A 20721-nucleotide genomic window follows, 5' to 3' on the forward strand; every position below is an offset into this window, starting at 1 on the left:
AGAACCAAAGGGCTATGATTAGTTCTGGGGACCATGCTGCAAATTGTGAGCTTCATTGAAACTCCATGATGCACAAGGCCAGTCTTCTCAACCTCCTCTGCCAGTCACTGGAATGACCCAAGTATGATCTCAGAACCTAGATGACAGGCATCGTTTGTTACAACGTGCACCACAATATGCAGCTGGTTCACATTGTTCCCTCAGTGGCTGCTGGAACAGCCTCTTCAGCATGCTGAATGAGGTCCTCAAGCATACTGAGTGCACCTGGTGTTCTGCCCTGTCCCTTGCTGCCATTTTCCTAAGTGGCATTATCATTTGCCGAATGATTGAACTGCCAGCGATTAATAGACCTTACCTTGCCTCCTCTTGATGCCCGACAAATCAGGTTTCCCCAAAGCAGGTGAAGTGAGTCCCACTGGCTCAGTTTCACTTTCAGTGAAAGACAGCAAACGTATGTTCCCAGCATGGTTAGGGTGATCAGTACAACACACTGAGTCCTCCCTGGTCCCTGTCCATCATATACAGGACACTTAGATCTATCATCAAAATACCACTCACAGTTAAGTGGACAAGTAATGACAGATCCTGTACTTTCTGCAGAGGACACAGGACCCACAGGGGAGGATGGTACCCACAGTATTTCGGTACTGGTATGACAGGCACATGTCTCTCAAGAACTCTTCCAACACACCTTCTTGCATCAGTCATTTGACAGGAGTCAGAGCAATTTGCATGCGCTTATGAACATCAATCATCTCATTCCGTGTTCAAGAACAGCATTCACAGTGGAGCTGCTTTTTGGCTGGTGCAATGTATTACAAGCAGTGGACAAATAACTTTAAATTAAGACTGCTTATTATATTTTAATCTGTTTAGCAAAAAAGTTATTAACTCCGTATAGGAACTGAAGCAAATACACAAAATGAGATTTCCATTAAGACAACACAAAAACCTATGGCAAAAGTTACTATTTCCTAAAACGTTTGAGATTAACCATAGTTCTTCATTAATTATAACATTTTTGTGTCAGAACTTGTTTCTACTTTCTCCAAATAACATGACTGCTCATCCTCAATAATCAGTTAGTTAATTGTCATTGAATTATAATCCAATATACTTGCACTCATAATGAAGGTAACAGTTCATACCAAATGTTACTACACTTCCTCAATCACAAGACCAGAAGCTAACAGATTTGAGGTGTATCTTACAGTAAGACTCAAACAGCTGCCTAGCCACAATGAACAAAAGTTTATTCTTCTTTCAAATACAAGCAGTCAACAATTGAGAACATAGAGACAAACCAGGTACTGATATAAGCAGTTGCAGACACACAGAGCAGCATAGAGCAGTGGTTAGCACACTGGACTTGCTGGTTAGCACACTGGACTTGCATTCGGGAGAACGACAGTTCAAACGTGCGTCTGGCCATCCTGATTTAGGTTTTCTGTGATGTCCCTAAATCGCTTGTTGCAAATGACAGGATGGTTTCTTCAAAAGGTCATCGCACTTTCCTTTTCCATCCTTCCTTAATCTGAGCTTGTGCTCCGTCTCTAATGACCTCATATTCGATGGGATGTTAAACATTAAACTTGTCCTCCAGTTGCTGCAGTAAGTATGAACACAATGTGAGAGCGAGTGCTTGCTGTACTTATAAGACGAGGTCTACAGTAGATGGCACTGCGGATGATGTGCCATTTGCACATGTCACGTGGCTCACCTAGGATGACTTCTTGTGGCATGCCCGCACAGGTTCCATTGGCGGAATATTTGAAGAGCAGCAGGCCAATGGTGTGGTGCATATACATGTATTACTTATAGAGTTATAGCACCCCTTCCCCCTTTGGGAAAGAGTGCTCCACCAAAACAGGTGTTGGGGCAACTGTTGAATCATCCTTGACCTCTGCAGTGGATGCTGCGGGCAACGATGGTGGCAGCAGAAGTAGATTTTTGGACCGGAGTAGGGATGTAAGTGGTGCAGCCATGGACATGCCTAGCAGCCACTCCCTCACGAAGTACCATAAGAGAGGACTGGTGACAAGGCCATTAGTTGTATGTCAATGACCAGTTCCTTGACATGGTTGAAGTGTGCTGACATTGAGGTACCAGCCACCTTGTCAGGGATGCCGATGTTGAAGGCGGAGCCCCAGCCGGTGGTGAAATCATCAGTGGCAGTGAAGCATCATGTGAAGGCCCAGCAGCAGACACCAGGAAGATGGACTCCACAGTGGTAGCAGGAGGCGATGACATCCGCAAGGAGAGTGGACCACCACTGCAGCAGAGATGCCCTGTGAGGCCGGGACAGGTGCTGAGAAAGGAGATGGCAGTGGCGAACCCACAGCCCTTGCCATGGTATGAGGATGCAGCTGGCCCTGTGGAGATGCACCACCAGTGCATCATTTGTGTGCACCATACAGAGACAACGGGCTCAGCAGCTGCGGACCATGGCCAGAATCATTTTTGGTTGGCGGCCGAACCCCTGTGCCCAGACCATGGAGCCAGGAGCGAACTACAATGAGCACCATGTCAACGAGTGTTGATGGGGCAGTATGAGCAGATGCAGGAAGGTGCTTGGCTGGCAGCCATGGATCTTGTCAGGTAGATTCTGGTCCCGTACTGGCATAAACCTGTAGGAACTTAAGAAGCATTTCAGGGCATCATCCATGGAGGAGTCCGTGACATATTTAAAATTTCTTCATTTGAACCTTGAGAGTTCAGACTAGACGTTCTGCCTCAGCATTAGATTGGAGGTGAAAAGCAGGGGCAGTAATGCTGCAAATGCCTTGACAGGCACACAAATTGTGGAAAGCCTGAGACACAAAGTGTGAACCGTTATCCATCACAAGCATATAAGGCAATCTTTCAATAAAAAATTTTTGGAGAGGGCTCAAATCAAAGCTGCAGTTAACATCGAAGGACAGCAGATGATGTGTGAAAATTGAGAGAAAGCATCGTCAACCAACAACTGGGAAGAATTTAAGAAGGGTTTTGTGATATCAATATGGGCTCATTCCCATGGATGCTATGCTGTGGGGCACAGAAACAGTGATCCCGTGGCACCACCTGTTGGGTAGCACAGTGAGAGCAGGCCACAACAAGACGTTCAATGCCGTTGTCAATGCTGGATCAGAACACGCGCCAAAGGGCCAATAACTTGGTACATAAGACCCCCTAATGTTGGTGCTGAAGCACAAACTGCCTTAGGCCAGCCAGGTGGGTGCACAACCCTAGGTGACAGATTGTTCATAGCAAGAGAACAAAAATATCAAATATGGAAAGGCAGTTATGGAGGGCAAAATAGATATGCAAAGGACTGGAAACTGTGGTCAGAGGCCTATCTGGCCGACTATGCTGAACGAGGTGAACAATTTGATGCAAAAACAGATTGGCAGTGAGAACAGCTGCAATCCAGAAGCCTGTAATAGGAAACCCTTCCACTGTACATTGTGCCCAAACATTTAAATGAACAAAGGAGTTCATTCTGATCAAAAGTAGGATCTGGCCCCATTGGAAACATGGTGCGCAGTGGGCCAAAAATGTATTTCATTGTTGTAGCGAGACAGGAACAAGGCCCTACACTGGAGGCAATGTGCTGCTTTATCAGACAAGAAAGCAGAAGGATTAAATAATTGAAATAAAGGGCTTGTGGTCCATAATGAGGTGGAAGTTAGACCCGTGCAAGAAAACATGGAAGTTTTTGTGGGGGTAGATGATAGCAAGTGCCTCCTTTTCAACCTGGGAGTGGCACTACTGAGCAGAGATGAGTGTTTTTGATGCATAAGCTATCACCCATTCAGAACCATCCTCATATTGATGTGCCAAAAGAGGCCTGACTCCTTACTGAGAGGCATCTGTAGCCGAAATCAGGATGGAAAGCAGCCAAACAAGGAGCAGAATGTAATTTGGATTTTAAAAGTGCAGGCTGGTATCCACTGAAAGGAATGTTCTCCTGGTGCAACTCGTGAGGGGATGGGCCAACACAGCCCCACCCCAAACAGATTTGTGATAGTTAGCAATATTACCTAAAAATGCTTTGAGATTTTTGACATTTGTAGGGTAAGGTGAGCTGTGACCATGGCGACACGATGATGTAAAGGTGTAACACCATCCTGAGAAACATCAAACCCCAAATACACAACGGATGGCTGAAAAAAGTGTGACTTGGCCAAGTTGCATTGGAATGCTGGCCACACTGAATGGGAGGAGCAAATATTGATACAACACAAAGATCATGTTAATCACAAGGAGCTGCTTAGAATCCTCATCCAGCCGAACCTTAAATATAATTGAGATAAATTAATTTTGGAGAAAAAGTGGCACCTCGCGACTGAAGCCAGTAACTCCTCTAGACAGGGCAAAGAGTAGGTGTCAATAACAGAGTAAGCATTAACTGAAACTTTAAACTCACTGCAGAGACAAAGCTGACCAGTTGGTTTTTTAATGACCACAAAACCACTCACTTGAGGTTATAAGCTTTATGAACCCCAGTGACATCAGCCTCTCGAATTCCGATTTCACTTGATAACGCAAAGCAGAGACATGAACTCAGAACACAGAGAATCTAACTTCTGGTAAGGGACCTGGTCAGAAACAACAAGCACTGTATCTGAAATGGAAAAACAAAAGCATAGAAAGCATCCAGAACAAAAAAAATTGCAGTGCCAGCATCATCCACTACCGAAACTGTCAAGGAATAAACCACAGATTCATACATAGTTTGAGCTATAAATTGGACCAAAATTGGAATATGATGCTTGTTGCAACTCACTGAAAGTAAGTAACTGGAGACAATGCTGGAGATCCCAAACCCACATAAGTTTGTGAGTTCAGTAAAGTCACTGCTGTACCGGTGACCAGTTGCAGTCTGAGCCCTTTGTCCAACACTTCAATAAACAGTTTGTTATTATTCGTAAGCACTGGAGCTACACAATCAACATCCATGTCTGCAGGAGCGAGCTGGAAACGGCAGAGACATGCTATATGCCATTTTTTCCTACAGTTGCAAGTTGTCCAGTGCTTAGGGCACAAGGTCCTGTCATGTCGCTTTAAGGGGAGACAGTGGCTAGTCTTGCACTGATATTTTTGTAAATCTATATCTTTGCCATTTTTTGTTGCATCTCATTGAAATTTTGCACACTTATGTATAGAGATCTAATATAATTTTTAAAAAAATTCAGAATTTTTAATAACAATCTAATGCAGTAAGATAATTTTGTAATTTTTTATTGCGCTATTATTTTAAGGTACACTTTTTCATAGTTCGAGGCAAATTTGGCAAATTTTTTTAATGGTAAAATAATCTACACTAATAGGTGTACAATTAAGTGCAGTAACTTTTTGGTAAATTGATGCTATTATTTTTTGTGATATTTTGGATTTGAACATTTTTTACGAGCAAACTTTTCAATGTATTATCAACCACAAAACTGTGTATAATATATCGATTAAAATCTTGTTCCACTTAAATATTACTTCAAAGGAAAAGAATAGGTGTGCCAAATTTCATTGCAGTCCTTCCAGTAGTTTCTGATATATGTGTTCCTGAAAGCAGAAAACCTTAAGTTGCAGAAAAATCATTTTAAAGTTTGTATGAAATGAAAAAAAAACCTATCATACCTTAGCTAAAACTGCCCATATCCATATTCCATTTCTTCCTTGTCATCCTCTACAGCTATTTTAGCTTCTCTGCTCCTTTGCCTAGCAATTTTTTGTATGTTCTGGACTGAAGTCTCTGCCTTTGCGATTCTTTGCTTATCGATGATCTGCAGTATCTGCTCAGTGAAGACTCCAGGTGCAAAGCCCAACTTACTAAGGATGTGAAGTCTTGCCACATTCCCATCATTAAACACTGCTGCAGCTTCCAAAGCAGAAATCTTCACCACGAAATTGGAAACAAACACAGTCTTTGGGCATCTTTTCCAAATAAGAGCATTGAAACTTTCATGTGGGTTCTGTGTTTTCCCATGCAGACATTTTTCTAGCAGTTCTGGTGAAACCAGTGCTCTAAAAGTTCATTTAATGACCATTGAAACCTCATAAGGAAGGTTGTTTTTATGGGTATAAGCTTCCCCACTTTCCTTACTTTTCATAAATTTGCACCATTCATTAGAACAGAGGCCATGCTGAGGTGTAGTGTCTGTCGACAAGTAATGAAACCAAATGGCCCATACTGCTTTCCTCATACTGTCTAAGCTTGTGAAGTTACTTCTAATTGTAGCACCGTAATAGGCTTGTAGGCTGTCAATTATCTTCTTTGTTAGTCTGTTTTTACCTTCCAGTGGCTTCCCATCCTCTAGTAGCTTGCCTTTATTGTCTGCAATAAGTCTTCGGAGTCGTCCACCCATCCTCTTCTGAATATGGCCTAAGCACTCCAGTTTCCCAATAGTGCAATCTTTTCCATAGGGCTGACTTTCAACTACATTCTTGAAAGCACTTGAGTCTCCATCTCCTAAATACTGTACGTATCTTACTCCATACTTTTGCAAAGATCTATGGAAAATGAATTTCATACCTGCGGTTTCCATCCCACCACTGGAGCCTGCATAATTTCTGCTACAAACAGCTTTATGGGCTTCTTGCCATTCTGTTTCTTTACCTGCATCAATATATTTCTTGTGCAAGGAACATGCAAAACAATATTTAGACATCACCTCTAAGTCTAATACTTTTACAGTGTCGACACTAATGATTGTTGAAACTCCATGCAGTGAATATGCCCCCTCTTCATCCACGAACTGTCACAGGAAACTGCTATATCGTTGCTATTAGTTGCTTCACAATTTTCTTGAATTGCCCCCAGGACTGCCATTTTCATGCTCTCCTCACTTACTTCTGCAACTGCATTGATGAGAGCAGTATTCATTGCAGAAAATTTTAGGGGAGGACCAGGTATGTTCATAATACCACGTAAAAGGTTTCCACCATCTCTTCCAATCCCTATACATCTTAGTCCATAAGCTAATCTCATATTGGCTTCATAGATTCTATTACTGACCTTTGATGTCTTGAATGGTCTGTCAGCATCACAGTTTTGACACAAAATGTGCAATGTGCAAACCAAACCTTCTCTCTTTCCATCATCAACCAAATCCACATTTCCTCCACAAACAGAGCACTTGCAGGCTTTTCTAAGTGCTTCTGCCACAATTTCCAGATCCACAATTCTGAAACCTGTATTTCTGTCATGATTTGTTTCTTCTGACACAATCCCTGTCCCAAGTTTTATTTTAGATGCACTTGGAGACAAGCTAATGTTTGCATGTGCAGGCCCGACCCTAACCTCAATGTCAGTTTTTCGTTTTATATTGGAAATATGGGACTTACTATATTTTTTAAATACTTTACCAGGCCTAGGCATTGTAAAAATGGATCAACAAATTCAACCTTGCACAAAGAATGTCACAATAAATCAAGCGTCACTCGAATTCCACTGAACAGCACAAAACTTGTTTACAACAGTCCACAGCATTCTATACCACACTGACTGAACCAGAAAATGGCTCCACAACCTTCTTTACAACACTGCTGTTATGTATACAAAAAATCACAGCCTTCTAAAGCTATATTTTCTAGGTTCACAGGCCAAATTCTGCAATAAAATTTTTCTTCCATTTGGTACACTGAAAAGCAGGCTTGGCGCATTACACTGCTTAGGGTTTTAATTTTTTTATGCCATTTGTAGTTCGAATTTCAAGGAAAAAAATTTGGGATAATAATCTCAATTATATTTACTACCAAATAAGCAAATAAAAATAATTTGTAAATTTTTCATTATTTCTGCCACCGTCTCCCCTTAAACAGCATGGGCAAGTTCAGAGCACTGCAGTTACTTTTGTTGTTATTAGACAGATCACTGTCCAGTGCGGTGTAGAGGCCACACTTGTAACAGGTGCCATGTCATCCTCCACCCGAGAACTGACTGATGACCACGACATTGTCACACAAGCAGCACAAGATACTTACATGCTGATACATCTTGTCAGGAGCCAACCAAATGATGGTGTCACAGACCATAGAATCAGGATAGGAATTATAATGATCATTGGTAACAAACTTTACATTTGCAACTGAGGCCATGGAGTTCAGTAGAATTGGTGGGGCTATTTATGACAACGATAGAACTTTAAAAGTGCTGCAATGGCATGCGTGCACTTGCGGTGATAACTGGACAACAACTTAGAAATTTCATCGAACGAAAGTGACGCTGGTTCCTAGTGTGAGGCTGCAGGCACAACAACTGAGAGAGTGGGAGAAAGAAACCAAGCCGTAGAAATGTTTGCATCAGTGACACTAAAAGTGAGAAAGTGTTGCTAAAGCTACTTCTTGTAATCTTCCCAGTCTTTAGCTGTCTTGTAGTAAGGGGGGAAAGGGCAGTGGGTACACTGATGGTTTTGAAGCCTGCTTTTTCAATGTGGCCAACAAGTTCGTAATAGCAACCTTAAGAGCCTTGTGCTGCTGGAGGAGAGATTTGAGCACTGCCTTCATGGACAGAAGAAATGAAGGAGCAGCCAAATTGACTGAGCACCACACACGTCGCCAACTGTATCTTACTGCAAGACACAAATGACAGCACAGCCACAATGAACCAGAGTTTATTCTTCTTCTAATTACAGGTGAACAACAGTGGAGAACGTAACACAAAAGTAGAAACAATCCAGGTACTGATACAAGCAGTTGCTGACAGCAAGTATCAACACAATATGAGAGTGAGTGTCAGCTGCACTGCCCTTGTGAAGAGGAGGGCTCTGGTAGAAGGAATGGTGGATGCCATGCACTGTGCACAAGTCACGTGGTTCACCACAGCTGGCCTCTGGTGGTAGGCACAGGCAGATACCATTGGCAGAATATTCTTAGTGTAGCATGCCAGCAGCCTGGTGTCGCGGTGCATATACAAATATTATAGAATGAGGCGTATCCAGAAAGTAAGTATTGGTTTGGATGAAAACTTGTAAAAACATTTTTTCAAACCAAAATTTATTATTACAAGAAAGATTGTTTCTTAAACTATTTTTCGACATATGGTAGCTGCCACCATTCTTCAGTTATTTGTCACAGCAGGAAACCAACTTTTCTATGCCCTCATCATAGAAAGATGCCCACCAGTGAGGACAGCCACTGTTGAATACTCTTTTTTTGGTGTCATCATTGCTGGCAAAGTGCTTTCCTCCAAAATCACACTTCAAATTCAAGAAAAAGTGGTAATCAGAAGGTGTGAGTTTGGGGCTGTGCTGTGGGTGATCGAACTGCTCCCAACCAAATTGTTGAATAAAGTTTTGAGTGACACCAGCAGAATGGGAACATGTGTTGTCAGAAGTAACACAGTAGCTTCACTGAGCATTCCACATCTTTTTGTTTTGAACTTCACACTGAAATTTTCTCAATGTTTCACAGTATCATACCGAATATCCTGTCTTTCCCAGAATACAGCGCACATGTTTTTTTCTCTTTATGGGGAGGGGGATACACTCCATCGACAGTTGTTTTGATTCTGGAGTGACATGACCGACCAAAGTTTCATCATAACTCAAAATCCTGTTTAAGAATTCATCTCCCTCATCACTGAACAGGGTAAGAAATGTAAAAGCACTTCCAAGTTGCTTCGTTTTGTGGACATCAAAGCGATTTTGGAACCCAATGGGAACACAGTTTGCAAAAATTTAAGCAATTTGTGACAATCTTGTGCAAAACAATTTTTGAAATGTGTGGAAACTCGTCACAAAGCATTCTTATTGAGAACCATCTATTTTCATGAATTTCTTTATTCACTTTTTCAAACCAACCATCATTGACAATAGAAGGCCGCCCACTTCGTGCTTCGTCATGAACATTTCTTCGTCCATCATTTAACTGTCTCACCCACTTTATAACCATTACATAAGTGTGTATTTTCACCATAAATCTCTACAAGTTGCCAATGAATTAGGTTGGTTTGACATTCTTTACATTCAAAAACCATATTACAGAACACACTTACACAGTTGGTGGTCTCAGAGATCGTCTTAAACATTTTGAATGATCACTAACAAATGAAAACACATACAATCCGGCTGTAATTGCTTCAGTGGAAAGACAATGAACTGAAAGACTAGTACAGAACTGCGATGCTAGTACTGCAGTGGCAGTAGAACAAAACAGTTCTACATCTACGTGATTACTCTGCTATTCACAATAAAGTGCCTGGCAGAGGGTTCAATGAACCACCTTCATGCTGTCTCTCTACCATTCCACTCTCGAACGGCAGGCGGGAAAAACTAGCACTTAAATTTTTCTGTGCGAGCCCTGAGTTCTCTTATTTTATTGTGATGATCATTTCTCCCTATGTAGATGTACACCAACAGAATGTTTTTGCAATCGGAGGAGAAAACTGGTGATTGAAATGTCATGAGAAGATCCCATCACAACGAAAAACGCCTTTGTTTTAATGATTGCCACTCCAATTCACGTATCATGTCTGTCACACTATCTCCTCTATTTCACGATAATAGAAAACGAGCTATCTTTGTACTTTTTCCATGTCATCCATCAGTCCCATCTGATGCGGATCCCACACTGTACAGCAATACTCCAGAATAGGGCAGACAAGCGTAGTGTAAGCAGTCTCTTTGGTAGACCTGTTGCACCTTTTAAGTGTTCTGCCAATGAATCACAGTCTTTGGTTTGCTCTACCCACAATATTATCTATGTGATCATTCCAATTTAGGTTATTTGTAATTGTAATCCCTAAGTATTTAGTTGACTTTACAGCCCTCAGATTTGTGTGACTTATCGTGTAATCGAAATTTAGCTGATTTCTTTTAGTACTCATGCGAATAACTTCACACTTTTCTTTAGTCAGGGTCAATTGCCACTTTTCACTCCATAAAGATATCTTATCTAAATCATTTTGCAAGTCATTTTGATCATCTGATGACTTTACAGGACAGTAAATGACAGCATCATCTGCAAACAATCTAAGACGGCTACTCAGATCATCTCCTATGTCGTTAATATAGATCAGGAACAATGGAGGGCCTATAACACTTTCTTGGGGAACGCCGGGTATTACTTCTGTTTTACTCCATGACTTTTGGTCTATTACTACGAACTGTGACCTTTCTGACAGGAAATCATGAATCCAGTCGCACAACTGAGGTGATACTCCATAGGCACGCAGTTTGGTCAGAAGACGCTTGTGAGGAATGGTGTCGAAAGCCTTCTGGAAACCTAAAAATATTGAATCAATTTGACATCCCTAGTCGACAGCACTTATTACTTCACAAGAACGATATTTTCTGAATCCATGCCGACTATATGTCAATAAATCATTTTCTTCGAGGTACTTCATAATGTTTGAATACAGTGTATGTTCTAAAACCCTACTGCAAATCGACGTTAGTGATATAGGCCTGTAATTCAGCAGAGTACTCCTACTTCCCTTTTTAGGTATTGGTGTGACCTGAGCAATTTTCCAGTCTTTAGGTACGGATCTTTCTGTGAACGAGTGGTTGTATATAATTGCTAAATATGGAGCTATTTTATCAGCATACTCTGAGAGGAACCTGACTGGTATACAATCTGGACTGGAGGCCTTGCCTTTATTAAATGATTTAAGCTGCTTTGTTACACTGAGGATATCTACTTCTATGTTTCTCCTCTTGGCAGTTGTTCTTGATTGGAATTCAGGAATATTTACTTCATCTTCTTTGGTGAAGGAGTTTCGGAAAACCGTGTTTAATAACTCTGCTTTGGTGGCACTGTCATCAGTGACTTCAACGTTGTTATCGCGCAGTGGAGGTATTGATTGCGTCTTGCCACTGGTGTGCTTTATGTATGACCAGAATCTCTTTGGGTTTTCTGCCAGATTTTGAGACAGAATTTCGTTGTGGAAATTATTAAAAGCATCTCACATTGAAGTACGTGCAATACTTCGAACTTCTGTAAAACTTTGCCAATCTTGGGGATTTTGTGTACTTTTAAGTTTGGCATGCTTTTTTCGTTGCTTCTGCAACAACAATCAAAATCTTATGTGTACCATGGGGGATCAGTACCATCACTTATTAATTTATGTGGTATATATCTCTCAGTTGCTGTTGATACTATCTCTTTGAAAACATTCCACAACTTTTCTACACTTACATGATCAGATCGGAAGGAGTGAAGACTTTTATTTATTTATTCATCCGTGGAACAATATATATTGTCTGGATGTCTCTTAAAAAGGTGTTAAGAGCATTTTTATCAGCTTTTTTAAATGGATATACTTTGCATTTTGTTTTGATGGTTGTAGGTGTTACGGTATTCAGCCTAGCAGCAACTGCCTTGTGGTCGCTATTCATCACAACACTCACTATTTGCCCAGGATTATTTGTTGCTAAAAGGACAAGTATGCTTTCGCAACCATTTACGCTTTGAGTGGGCTCATGAACTAATTGTTCAAAATAATTTTCTGAGAAAGCATTCCGTACAGTTTTGGATGATGTTTTACGTCTGCCGCCAGCTTTAAACGTTTAATTTTTCCTGCATATCGAGGGTAGATTGAAGTCACCACCGACTATAATTGTATAAGCAGGGTACCTATTTCAAATGAGACTCAAGTTTTGTTTGAACTGTTCAACAACTATGTCTTCTGAGTTGAGGGGTCAGTAAAATGATCCAATTAATAGTTTAGTCCGATTGTCAGGTATAACCTATACCCATACTATTTCACATGAACTATCTACTTCAATTTCGCTACAAGGCATACTACCTCTGATAGCAATAAATACTCCAACACCAACTGTATTTAATCTATCCTTTCTGAACATTGTTAGATCGTTTGAAAAAATTTTGGCTGAACTTATTTCCGGCTTTAGCCAGCTTTCTATACCTACAACCATTTGAGCTTCAGTGCTTTCTATTAGGGCTTGGAGCTCTGGTTCTTTCCCAATACAGCTATGACAATTTACAACTACAATACTAATCATTTCTACAACTACCTTACTGTGTTTTACCTGCCCACTTTTAGACGGGCGCCCCTTCCGTTGTTCCCTGAAACCCTGTAACCTAAAAAACTGCCCAGTCCCTTCCACACAGCCCCTGCTACCCGTGTAGCTGCCTCCTGTGTGTAGTGGACTTGTGACCTATCAAGTGGAACCCGGAAATCCACCACCCGAAAGTCAAGGAATCTGCAGCCTACACGGTCACAGAACTGCCTCAGCCTCTGATTCAGACCCTCCACCTTAATCTGGGAACCAAGACTGGCAGTCTACCATTTCCGCTAGCCGCATGAAACCAGACAGAATCTGCTCCGATCCAAAGTGACACACGTCATTGGTACCGACATGAGCCACCACCTGCAGTTGGCTGCACCCTATACTCTTCATGGTATCCGTAAGCACCCTTTCCACATCCGGAATGACTCCCCCCAGAATGCACGTGGAGTGCATACTGGCTTCCTTCCCCTCCTTGGCAGCCATGTTCCTAAGGGGACCCATTACACGTGCGAGCTCCCAACTACCAGCAAATCTCACCCTCTGTGAATGCCCAGACCTTGCAGGCCAAGAAGCTTCCTCTGTAACAGGGTGGACGACTGCATCCGGCTCAGAGACATCATCAGCCACAGATAACGCTCAAAACCTGATCGCCAAACAAACCGGGGAGGCCCTACGATCAGCCCCTCAGAAAGTTTTTCGCTGCCTGCCAGACTCTGGAATGATCTCCCACTCGACCACGGGTGAGGGGTCAACCTCAGTGCAGGAAGTACCCAGGGAGGTCATAGCAGTGGACCGATCGGAGAACACGTGGGACGTGCTCGACGTCCCACACATCCCCGCATCCGACATCCCATAGTGATGCCCCTTGGCAGCAGCCTCAAGCTGTGTGGCAGAAGCCAACGCAGCCTGAAGCTGTGAGCGAAGGGTTGCCAGCTCAGCTCACATCTGTACACAACAATCACAGTTCCTGTCCAATACTGCAGTCGCTCCTGTTTGAAGCTTGTAAGAATATGTGACAAGCGAATGGTGTAATCACGTTATTAGTAGCAGGAACTAGAGGTGCGCTCTCGCTGACGGTCTGACTGACTTATAGACATGCCTCGTACCTCATTACATTTTGTCTTGCCATAAAACTCTAGTTTTCTGCTCTCACAAAATTATTTATACTTCAGTATAAATACATTACATAGAAAATTAAGAAAAAAATCTGGTACATTTCATGACAATTAATCTCTAACATAATCTAGTACATTTCATGACAATTAATCTCTAACTATAACCTCATCATTGTATTCCTCATAATACTTAAATAACACACATAATACCAAATAACCTTTAATAATTATCATCATTACCAAATTTTATTATAATACTCCACAAAGAACCCTAATACATCAGCACACTCATATCATTTCATAATAAATTCTCAACACTCAACTCACAGTTACCTTTCACCCAACTTGCAACATCATGAAAATAGTGCCTCCTTATCTATCTAGTCAAAACCTCACCACAGAAACCTTCTCAACATCAACAATGATGCTTATGACAAGAATCTTCATTACTTTACAAGGTATTACTTTGCACAAACTTTTCTCCTTTCCCAATTCTTAATAAATAATGCCTCAAAGTACGAGATAAGTAGGACAAGCTGCTATACATACAAAATACTTCCATTAAATAGTACGTAACATCTGCTATGCTAATTATAGCATGACTGTAGAATCAACAAGTCTGATCTCCTGTCTTCCCAATAATTGTTTCATCATAAATATAATTTCGCAAGATAAATTTAATCCAAATAAGTAGCAATCACTTCAACTGGAAATATAATAATTAAAAAAACACACATATGTAGAATTAATTTCAGAAGCAGGTTTGTTTTCATTAATTAAATATAATGTTTGCAAGTCATAATAAGTAAATCCTCTTTATCAAATATTGTTAATTATGTATTACGCCACTTCATATTATTAGTTACATATAGTCTCACTTAATAATTAATTTACTTATGAATTTATTATATTATCACTGACTTGTTCTATATCATATGTCCGCCCTGATAGCTGAGTGGTCAGCACGATGGACTGTTGTGCCAAGGGGCCCGGGTTCGATTCCCAGCTGGGTCGGAGATTTTCTCCTCTCAGGGACTGGGTGTTGTGTTGTCCTAATCATCATCATCACCATCTCATTCCCATCGATATGCAAGTCGCTGAAGTGGCATCAACTCAGAAGACTTGCGCCAGGTGACTGGTCTACCCAATGGGAGACCCTAGCCTGTGACATTTCATAACTATATCATATGTACAAACAGTGTGCTAAAATATTTACTGAACCAAATAAAATAAATAAACAAATTCTTAGACCATTATCTTATGATAGTAGCACACTCAAATATGCCTACAATTAAACTTTCACTGAAATAGTCATTAGTTAAACACAACTTATTTGAATTCATTTATAACTGTGAGATCATACTGTGTTAAACCAGGTAAACCGCAGAATAAATAACTTATAACTACAAACAGACAGAGGGTGGATTGCAAAGATGGTATGAGATAACTTAGATAGTGTTCTAACCCAACAACATTGCAATTTATTGCTCTAAAGGTCCAGTATAATTAGCAATACAAAAGTGGCTGGTGGGGCCTTGCACTGTGGCCCATATAGCCATTAGTTCCAACAGGGGGTGCAGTTAGCAAGCTGCATGAGTAACTGCTGTTGTATTAGCAGGCCAGATGGCCTCTAGTGACTGAATCGAGCACAAACTTCACACATGAACTATGAAACGGCACACTTACAAAATTGGTAGTTACAGTATTCCTTTTCCTTTACAAAGAAATGAGCATGTAGTGAGTGGTTCCATCTGCATTATTTCTTCGTTTTTTGCCCTCAGTGTCGACGTAGTGCATTGCTACACTGGCTGAAAAATGGGGTTTGTAATTTGGACACTGACTACGGTAAATAATGTAGCCGACAGATGCACAGTTACGTTTCACAGTCTTTTACTTTTTCTGTTCACAACCCCCCTATAATACACAGTGATATGGCCAGTGCACTATTATTTAACCTTTGATAAGTCTCATTAATAAGTTGCAGTCGAACCTTCACATACTGATACTGTTGAACATCTACGAGCAGTAAAAACATAACCACATAATTCACAGTTCTTGAAGAATAAACAGGTTCGTATGGAGCAGACACTGTTGCTTTTACACACTGCCTAATTGTTTAACACTTATTCCACAGTTAAGCTGAAACATTGTTGTTGTTCTAACCAACACAAGATTCTCATCTGAAACTTGGCCATGGATTGATTGTCTTGTGACCAAAAACTGATCCCTTATATATCATCACAACAATAGGTGCTGAAACTAAACATTGTTTGAAGATAATTTACAGAAATTACTATTAAAACATAACTCATTAAATTAACTGAATACATCGAAAAATTCTTCTGCTGCAAGAGTTAAGCAGAATTATTTGTTTAAATCATGAAATTAACAAATAAGTATGCAAACAATACTCTTGACAAAACTGTTAATTACTTTGGAATTAATTAATGGCTGGCTTTGCTAACGTGGTTTCAAAAAGAGCCAAATAGATACTTTAAGAATATAGTTATTGTTCCTCCAAATGTGTATAATTAGTACAGAATTTATATTTGTTTATATGTAAACAATAGAATTTAAGTTAAGAAACAATTACTGATTTCACCCTATAACAAAAGATACTAACTAGTAATAGTCAAAGTAAATTAGAAAATCAATTACATACATAAAACTAAGCACAAAATCAAATCTTGTGTTATATTCTTTAAAACTGAGGGCCAACCTTCCTCTTTTATGTAAATGCAAATAATATTCACGTATGTTAATGGTAATTAGTTAAAAGTAACAAAATGAATATAAGGAGGCAGATGGCAAAATAAGAGGGGAATTAAAATTATTCCAGCATGCTTTGTCAAAAGCACTTTTCTCACATCCATTTCTTCTGTGGTCAACGTCAGTTGTTAAGTTATGCAACACACTGCCACCAGTACACAGGGTCGACAATGGCATGAGCAAGGACAGGTGTAGCATTGCCCCCCCCCCCCCCCCCCCTTTGAGAGTCCACATGATCGGATGATCGGACAGGCGACGCTGGCACAGCTTTCATTTCCATGTCTGAGTCCAACTCCAGGGAAGTAGATTGCGATGGAACAGGTGGCGCCACAGCAGCACAGGTGTCGGCTGTGACATCACAGGAGCCGGGTTACTGCCATGGACCCTGACAGCTGAAAGGAGCATCCATAGCAGCAGAGAAGGCAAGAGTACTGGCCGTGATGTAGGAAACAGACAGGGTGGCAAGGTGCAACTGGTACACAACCGTCCATGCCAAGTCGTAGCTGGTTGACATGTCACAATGCCCTCCCCTCAGCCGTGCAGATGATACAGAGGCTTCAGCTACAGGTACTCTCAACTGCCATCAGTACCCATTTCGACTGGTGACCAAATCCGCAAGCCCAAAGAGCTGTGCTGGAAGCGTTGCAGCACCAGTGCTGGTGGATGGCCTGACATTAGCTAAAGCAGATATACCAGAGCCCAGAACTGATGACCATGCATCAATTCTGCCAGACGCTTATTGCAAACAGGAGTGAATCTATAACAACTGAGGAACTGGTTAAGAGCTACTTCCAGTGACATGTCCAAAACATATTTTCTCATCTGAGTCTCTTTTTACAAAAATCTTGATTCCTGAGATATGAATTGGGAGCCATTGTCTGTAGCTAACTTATAAAGAAGATATTCCATTGCAAAAATTCTTATAAAAACTGAAATTGTTGATCCTTCAGAAATAGACAGACAACGTACCACACAGGGAAACAGAATAAGTATAAATTACAACAAGCCAGTAGAAATTCAAAAAAGGTCCTGGAAAATCTACATGAATTTGTTCCCAATGCTGCTGTGGATCTGGCCACGGTGACAAAAAAACATAGGGTGCCACCTGATGGGTGGAACACTGTGGGCGGGCAGCAACAATTCACCCTATTTCCCTTCAATGCCTGACCAAAAAACAAGTCCAATCGCGAACACTTTTATATGTGACACACCCCAGTGGTCCACATGTAATAAACACATAACGTCATGCAGAAAGGTGGATGGGACTACAACTGGGGGAGCCGAGTCCTCTGTAACTAACAGCAGCCCTCCATCCCAAACGTTAAGACAATTTTGTAATGTAGAATAATTTCTCAAAGGATCAGAAGCATGACCCAGAGGTTTGTCTGGTCCACCGTGTTGCACAAAAGAAACGACTTTACTTAATACAGGATCCATGGCTGCAATTTTAGTGCTAATAATAGGAAAATCATCAACAGCATTTTTAAGCTTCCATGTCTAAATGAAAACAAAGCAAATCCTCTGTCTCAAACTCTGGATCCTGACCAATCAGCAAATGCGATAAGCTGTCAGCATTTGCATGTTGCGCCATAGGTCGAAAATGTATTGTGACAGAAAAAGAGCCCACCAATGTAAGCGATATGTGGCTTTCTCTGGCTAGGACAGAGAAGGGTTAAAAAGAGACACTAGTGGTTTTTGGTCTGCTGTCAGGTGAAACTTAGATATGTATAGAAAAACATAAATTGTTTTTAGAGCATACATGATCGCCAAAGCCTCTTTCTCAATCTGAGAATAATGCTGTTGCAGTGAATTTAAGGATTTAGAGGCACATACAATAGGGCATTGAGATCTGTCCACATTATTATGAGTAAGGATGGTGTCAAGGCCAAACTGAGACACTCGAGTCAGAGGGGGAGAACCCAAATCCACTTAAGTCTGAGAATTCATCATTGTTGCTGCTGCACCTGTGTCCACCTGTATTCTTGATGGTTCGTTAAACAAACACACTTCAGTGTCTAACTTACTATGAGACACTGTCACTAGTGACACACTCTTACATCCATGTTCGTTTGATCCCCACTCAGGTTAGGAAAGGAGTTACATACGGAAGCAAAGTGTCCCTTTGTGAGACACCTATTACATGTTGCCCAGCACTTGGGACATGCGGTCAAGTGGTTCATTTGTGTTGAATGAAGCAGTATGGGTATGAAGGCCGCAGACCATTAGGCTGTCACTGTTGTGACGGAGACTGTTGTTCTCATGAATGACGATTACCCATATGATGCTGAGATGTTTACTAGACTGCTGCAATAGTCTACATTTCCTTGCAGACTGGCTGAAGGCTGGGAGGGGTGAGAGGAACTGATTTCTGAAACTTTGGAGCAGACTACTGTCTGATTACCTGCAGCCTGTGAAACTTCAAATGACAGCTATATTCAGTATTCTGTAAGTGTAGGATTTTCACACTGTAGCATGCACTCTCAAACTTCCTTATCAGGAATGAAATGTATGGTTGGATCACAAACCATTTGATCTGCATAGGACTCCTTATGAACATTTGTCACAAGATTATGACTAGGGCTAAGTCCATGTAGTTCTGCTGCCCATGCCCTGAATGACTATTTTAGGCAGCAATAAAACTCCATGCAATCAAAATAATGTGAGTACATTTACAGTGACAGGTAGAAAGTAATGCACACATCTGATTGGTGGGAAGAGTTTAAGGTTCTTGTAAGGGAGTGAGCTGAGACAACAACTGATATACATGAGGTGAAATTCATAGCAAAAAAGGGCCTTGCACAAGTTTACATTTGTTACACCAAGTGTCTGGAAATGTTGCCACAGGCTTTTTTTATAAATGTCCCAGTCTTCAGCTGCATTGTGTCAGCGTAATCTTTAAACTGGAAATAGCAACTGTCAATGCCTGCTGTTTCTCGAGAAGAGATTTAAGCACTATCTCCATAGAAATTACATTCAAAGGACCAACGACTCAAATGGAACATGTAAAGTCAAGTGACGTGCTCATAGCCAAGAAGTGTCTAACCCACGAATACTGTAATTTATTGCTCGAACAGCACACACATGGAAGACATGGTACAATACAAAAAGCAATACACAAGTGGCCAGCACAGCCATGCTCTCCAGCCTATATAGTCATTAATTCCAACAGGAGGCACTGTCAGCAGGCCGTATGTGCAACTACTGTCATATTAGCAGGCCATGTGGTCCCTAGTGGCTGAATCAAGCACAAATTTCACACGCGAACTATGAAGAGGTGCATACACAACATTGGTAGTTACAGCAGATAGATTGAGAGGACAGAAGCACAAAGATGCAATAAAAATTAAAACAGAGTATGCAAAGCTCAAACCAAAGAACATACAAGTAAATCAGCTGCCAATAAGCACTGCCTCACATATAATCATGAGATTATGTATGACAAGATTAGTATCATGGTGCAAAACCAAAGTTTCTTGGACAGTGCATTTGAAGAGTCTATGGTGGGAAACCTAATACACAGGGACTGGGGCTTAATTTTAAACAAGACTTTGGGTCTGACACTCAATTTATTAATATCTCACCATCCATCACATCTCCAGAGATAGGAGAAGCTGAGATGATTTACATTTCACAGGATTTCAGTGCTAGCTCTGAAAAGCAATAGAGTGTCAAAGGGCATTGTGGGCACCAGAGAACAAACAGCTAGAAATTTTGACATGAGACCAACAATAGTGACCAGTCTGATTAGAATCCAGACAGAGACTACACAGGACAGTACATCTTGCAGTGTCTGAAGAAGGTGGCTGGGCCAGTACTCGAAATATTTTGTATAAAATGGGAACAAAAACTCTGCTGTACACCCATAAGTACACCATTAATCAGTCACA

The sequence above is a fragment of the Schistocerca piceifrons genome, chromosome 1 (genome assembly GCF_021461385.2).
Source record: "Schistocerca piceifrons isolate TAMUIC-IGC-003096 chromosome 1, iqSchPice1.1, whole genome shotgun sequence".
NCBI classification, from domain to species: Eukaryota; Metazoa; Arthropoda; class Insecta; order Orthoptera; family Acrididae; genus Schistocerca; species Schistocerca piceifrons.